This window comes from Clytia hemisphaerica, unplaced genomic scaffold, assembly GCF_902728285.1.
Source record: "Clytia hemisphaerica strain Z4C2 unplaced genomic scaffold, Clytia hemisphaerica genome assembly, whole genome shotgun sequence".
Lineage (NCBI taxonomy): Eukaryota > Metazoa > Cnidaria > Hydrozoa > Leptothecata > Clytiidae > Clytia > Clytia hemisphaerica.
This window is the reverse complement of record NW_027104271.1, coordinates 1-6,233: the sequence shown is the minus strand read 5'-3', so window position 1 is coordinate 6,233 and position 6,233 is coordinate 1. Positions and strand designations below refer to the sequence as shown.

Below are 6,233 nucleotides of genomic sequence, written 5' to 3'. Positions count from 1 at the left end.
TTCAAGTTTTTGGTCATCCGAAGCAGTTCGAACATTGATTGTTCCAATTTTCCAGTGGTGAAACTGATTCATTTGGGGTTCAAATCTTTTTATTTGGTACGAATTGTTCGACCGTAGGTTTAAGGGCGTGTCCGGTCAGCACCTCGTCCCGAGCCAGTTAAAGCATCACATCACAATGGAACCATTTGTTTATTGTTTCTTTATTTTGTTTTTTCTTTTTCCTGAAAAAACAATGGTGGCCGTGTCCGCAAGGACATACAGAGACCACCTTATTCACTAATTCTTAATGGAGTGAATTTTTTTATCTGTATAAGTCTGAGAATTAGGTATGTCTGAAATAAAATGACCTTTTCATGTAGATAAAAATCCCATAATGTATTCAGTTGTTGTCAATGACATTGAAATAATTTAGTCTAGCTGCATGTCTGCGCCTTAAGTCTGCTTCTAGTCTGTTCTCAATTATTAGTTTGATGACTTAAGCTTGGTATAAACAGAAATTTTGAAAGAAAAATGTTGGATCATTTTCCTGGGCTAAACATAAAAACTTCTTGAGTGGCTTTTCCAGCTGTGAAACACAAATATTGAATGTTTGTATGGTAACAAAGATTCTAGTTTATTTTCATTATTTGTCCTGGATTCCTTTTGAAAGTTACTTCATTTTTAATTTCAGTGTCTCAGTACTAGAATCGCAAATGCTCTTTAGTATCAAGGCAAGCCCAAAACTAGAGGTACACAAAAGTTTGTCAGAATCTGCGACAAAATTTTGGATTGCCTAAATGGACAGTATCCTAACCAAGACATGACAACAAGAAAGCTGGCTCTCAGACAGGACAAAGAAACAAAAGACAAACGTTCTGAGGTAATTTTTATCCTATATTCTTCAATGGAATTAGTTTTTGTAGATATTCTTACCAGCTGCTAGTTCCCTTCAAGGTCTTCAAGGTCTTCTCAAGTCTTACTATATGTCATATATCCAGAGATAATTGTACTACATACAATATGTGAAATGAAAATACGTCTCAAAACTTCCAAGGAGCATTTTCTTTTAATAAGAGATAATGCTGACGGTTCACTTGTGACCAGATTATAACTTTTTAACATTTTAGTGGCTGATGAATACATTTTTGAAAGGTGGGAAAACAGAGGCACTTTCCACACCTGGCTTGCAAAAGAGAAAATAGAAAAGGAGACTGTACCTGGCTACCCAAACTGTTGAAGGGCTGCAAACTACAGGTTTGTAATAATTTTGCATTCAAAGGTTTTTTAGTATGAAATAGTACAATGTTAATTTTAAGCAATCAATGTTTCTGCGAGTGCTCCTGGCCTTGCATGTTTTAGAGGTTTTTTCTCTTCAAAATAGAAAAGTAACATTTTCTCTGTCTTTTATTCTTTCTATCATATTTTTTTCACTTTTGATCTTTAGTCGACACATTCACTTTATTGATGCAGGAGCTGCTTGTCAAATATCCTTGATTTTACATTTTGGGTGGTCGTCTTAGTCAGCCAACCTCAACTTATAGGCAAGTTGTTCTGATGGTTTTTTATTGTTACAGTAAATTATTGTTATCTGTATAATTGTTTTGTTAGATTTTACCTGGATTTGATTCAGATTTCCAAATTATTTTTTGTCAAATTTCGAACGAAAATTAACTTAGCAGAATTGTTGAGGAGCACCCTTACCGATCAATGCAGTCAATATAATGCTTCCAAAGGATTCTGACCAAATAAGGTGGGGCGTACCTTTTTTCTTCGGAATTTCGGAATCAGGCAGAATTCCTTCGGTATTTCGGAATTCTGAAATTGTTTCGGTATCGGAAATCCATGAATTTTTGCTTCAAAACGTATTATAAAGTTTTTATCCCCTTTTTTCGGTATTTCGGAAATCGCAAACCCCGTTCACCCCCCCCCCCCAATAAGGAAAAAGATGTTTATTCATGCTTCATAGAGTGGCTCAACTTTGCTTGGTCCAAATCATTTTTCTTAAAATCGTCTTAATCTCCTTTTTTTCTAAAGTAGCGAAAACATCATACGTTTTGTTTTATAGTGCGATGCAATGAATCTGACAAAGTAACAACAAACATTGGCTCTTTCTCAGGATTTATGGTCTCTATATCGCCAAACGAATCTCCTTCACATCCGTGCTATCATGTAAGCCTACCAGTCCATCGAAACAGGTTGTTTTCACATTAATGAAGAACGCCGCCAAAGCAGCCGCAGTAAAACACATGCCTTTCATCCAATTCGTCGGAGACCAACCAGTGTACGCGTTCATGATGGAGCTAGAGTATGAAAACAGAGCTTTGTTTGAGAAAGTTGTTCCCGTTCTCGCGCTATTTCATACGCAGATGTCCTTTATTAACGCGATATTCAAGCACATAGACGGCTCAGAGATTTCAGACCTTGTTGTGAGTGCTGGCTTGATTGCTGAAGGATCGGCCGACCAAGCATTGAAAAAGAAGCATTGCAACCATGCACAACGCTTGTACAAGCTGTTATATGAATCACTGGCAAATCAAACTTGGAGACGATGAAGGTATTGCATTTCCAAAGAATCTGAATTGTTTTATGAACACAGTTGGTAAGTTTCTTGAATTTCAAAAATATCTCATGCCTAAGCCGGGCCGTATAATATGCTGAATTACCATACATGAATCTTAACGAGATAGACCTTAATGTCATTAACTCTTTTTTACATTCAGGAAATATTGAAATGAATCAAGAGTCTCGTTTGATTGCGTTTGAGGCCATCATGGACGACCCTGAATTCGACACATATTTAAAAAGTCTGGTCCGGCCTTTCACCTTGCTAGCTTGAATGATGATGAATGTTATTTGACAATATAGACAACATACGCATCCACGACTGGAATAGATATCTTCAATCAATTCGTGCTATGATGCCATGGATGCACGCCTATGATAAACTATGGTAGATGATTACCGGTTAGTTACATTTAGTCTTGTTTAAGTTTCTTCTATGTGTTATTGCTTTTACAGTTACGTTATAATTTAAAGAAAGCCTGTGGAACCCAGGGTATTATTTTTGCCTGTAAGTAAATCAAAATGATTATTTTCATTCACAGGTATTTTGGCTTGAAATGAAGAAGCTATCTTCAGAGCACACAAAGATGATGTCCGATATATTCGCCTAATCCATGACTACCAACCCTTATTCCGCCCAACCACCTGATGTATGGATTGAATGCACAATGAACAAAGGTTTCAAATTAATATCAGGCTGGAAAAGGCGCCTCAAAAGCAAGAAAGGACTGCTAGTCCATATCAGGAATACAAACAAAGTTAATATAGTCCGTCATACACTGAAAAGTTCATTTTCAAATATGAAGAGTAAGTGTTAAAATTACTTCATTAATTCATCTATGGTGCGCAATCTATACGAGGCCTAGACGATGCTATCGTCGGTAAACGCGGAAAAGAATTAGAGCGCCAGGGCGGTTTACGGGAAAAAAGTGGCGGAAGAGTTTTGGAACATCTCCGCCACTGCTTACTCCACCCGAATTTATCACGCCTCTCCTAAACTATTCCCTTTTTAGTGATCTTGTGCAGACGATAGGATCGTCTATATGAAGCCGAAATGTTTACAATAAATTGTTATGTTTTTAAAAAAGAAAGCAATATAGCTTTTGTGTATGAAACTTATCTAACAAGCCAATATGGTACGAGATCAAATTAAATGCCTCATATTATTTTGTATTAAACACACTTTAGGTAAAGACACTCGCAAAGAAAATGTTAAGTCAAGACATTCAAAAGAAAAAATTGCTGTTCAATCGATCATTTCTTTGTTCAATGATTGGGAATGTAATCCGTTTGAGCATTCGCAATAATTACGGAAGCTACAGTCAGGAGAGCTCGCAAATATGGAACTTGTTCACGATTTGGGAAATGCTTCAAAAGATGGAGACGATATTGTCCAAAATTACTTCAAAAAGCACCTACCGATTGTCGATTACTAAATTTATGTATGATAAAATTCCAAGGAATAAAAAGAAATCAATTGCCAACAACACAGATTCTCAATCAAAAAGGCATTTGCTCCCCAGCATTTTTTCGCCGTCTTTTAACCCGTTTACGTTTTACGAAATATGCCAACTCGTCAAAAAGTCGCTGAAAAGGAATAAAAAACTTGATTCCATCAGAGAGTCAAGTGAAAACAAGTCAAAATCTGTCCATGATATCTGATGTCTTTTTTAAATAACTATGAAGAGCTGATGAAATTATTCGGCTTCCTTCACTTCCTGCAGAGACCACTTCCATAATCATTTTGAAATGAAAGCAAGATTGTTGTTTAGGACAACGCATTCTCAAACAAACTGATAATTTGAGCAAAACTTTACAACGTCAGGATATCTCTGCAACAGAAGAACAAAACCTAGCATCTCAAGTGGTTGCCGTTCTAAAAAAGTCCAGAGACAGTGAAATGTACGAATTGTTTTGGGAACGTGTTTTGAAATGGTAAACCCAACTCGGCGTGGCTGATCCAAAACTTCCACGAAAAAGGAAAATACTATTTTCAAAATTTATTTTGAACCATTCGATCGCTCTATCAACTGTATCGAGAAAAGGTTTGACCAACCTGATTACAAAATCTACGTCGATCTCCAGGAAGTTCTTCTTCAATCAATCAAAGGAGAACCATGTGAAGATCACCTCAAATCAGTTTGTCGCTTTTACGCTGGAGATATCAATCACTCTTTGGCACAAACACAAATCGAACTCCTTGCTTCAATCGCAGCATCCCTTGGTTACGTTACTCAAAGGTTCACTGTTCAAGACCTCATCTCTTTTTTAGAAGGCTTGGATAATTCTCAAAAAGCATTGCTCTCCCAAGTGGTAGAAATCGCTAAGCTTATTCTTGTAATGCCTGCTACCAACGCCATAAGTGAAAGATCGTTTTCTGCTTTAAAACGAGTGAAAACCTACCTTCGATCAACCACCACAGACTCCCGCCTTAACAACTTACTGGTTTTTCACATCCATAAAGATGCTACTGATAAACTGAATTTGAAAACCGTTGCGAATGAATTCATCAACAAATGCGACTCAGGAATAAACATTTTTGGACAGTTTTAATTCGTAGAACAGTTTGCTAATTTTTTCTGTTATATAATTTCTTATATATCGCAATACTGTTCTAAAAATGTAATGCACTAACTATGTAAGATGACTGTTAAACTTTTTCTTCGCAAAGAAGAAAAAATCGCCTGCATTCAGTGCTAAATTTTCTTTTCAGATTTATGAAACTACACCCCTGTTTCCTAAATATCTGACGCCCTCTTTCAACGACGTTTTTCGTGGGTTTCAATAAAGATAAGTTCACTGACGACCTGCAAAACGGATTTTGAGACATATAGAGGACAAATTATCATGATGTTTTGCTGAACAGTTAGTCACACTAGGAAATTAAGCTTTCAGAAAAAACAACATCAGTCATCTACAGGATGTATTTCAACAACAAGGATAAGAGTTACCTGAATCAAGTTCAAGATCCCAAGACAATCAATTAAAACTTGCAAACTTAAAATGAGACAAAATTACAGATGCGAAACGTGCAGCGCCAATAAACCAACCAAATTTGTCATTCATCCGAGACAGCGCTTCGATTTTAAGGCCTGTTACGCTAAGTAAAAATATTCCGCACATGTAAATGGGTCATTGTGAGGTCCGGAAAATTTCGGGAAAAAGCCATCCGGCTGTGCGCGGATCTAGGTGGGTTCCGCCTCCCCCGTAGATCTTTTTCTTGGGAAGTTGCTCTTCAAATTAGTTTTCAAGGTTGGCTTGGCTAAATTTTTCATCTATGGCTTAAATTTTAGGCAATTTCTCAAAGTTTTTGAAAATGTTATTTTCATTAAAAAGCGCCGGGTTATTTTTTCATGAATCCCTTTAGAAGTTTTGCGGCGCATTTTTTTGCGTGAGAGTCAAGTAAACGATATAGCGCTTTCGCAGCATTAATCTTTGATATGCATTTTGGCGGGAAGCTAGTGTGACTAACTGCTGAAAGCTTGCATTGCTCTCAAGTATTTCCCCTACTGAGGTGCGCCATGTTCCTTTTTAGATTATCTCCAAAATCCTGGTAAAAAAGCACGCTATGATAGTCATCCTCTAAAGAATGTGATAAGAGAGCTTCCGTAGGATTTATATTAAAGTAGATTTTAAATCAACATCTTCCTTGTAAGACTTTATTTACCGTAAACGGCCATAACTTGCAACAC

The 6,233-nt window shown here is 36.8% G+C and overlaps 1 protein-coding gene and 1 long non-coding RNA gene across 2 annotated transcripts in view; one reads left to right on the top strand and one right to left on the bottom strand.

Annotated features, from left to right (window-relative positions):
* Positions 1-303, bottom strand: part of LOC136816675 (condensin complex subunit 3-like) — a 177,505-nt gene extending 177,202 nt beyond the window's left edge. Inside the window, exon 1 of the mRNA XM_067073000.1 lies at positions 269-303. The gene's annotated coding sequence lies outside the window, so the exon portion shown is untranslated. The remainder of the gene's footprint in view (positions 1-268) is intronic.
* A 2,561-nt stretch (positions 304-2,864) lies between these two features.
* On the top strand, positions 2,865-3,949 carry LOC136816700 (uncharacterized). The gene is made up of 3 exons (XR_010847970.1): positions 2,865-2,943; positions 3,084-3,348; positions 3,730-3,949. It is a non-coding gene; the product is annotated as an uncharacterized lncRNA (long non-coding RNA).
* Positions 3,950-6,233: the final 2,284 nt, after the last annotated feature.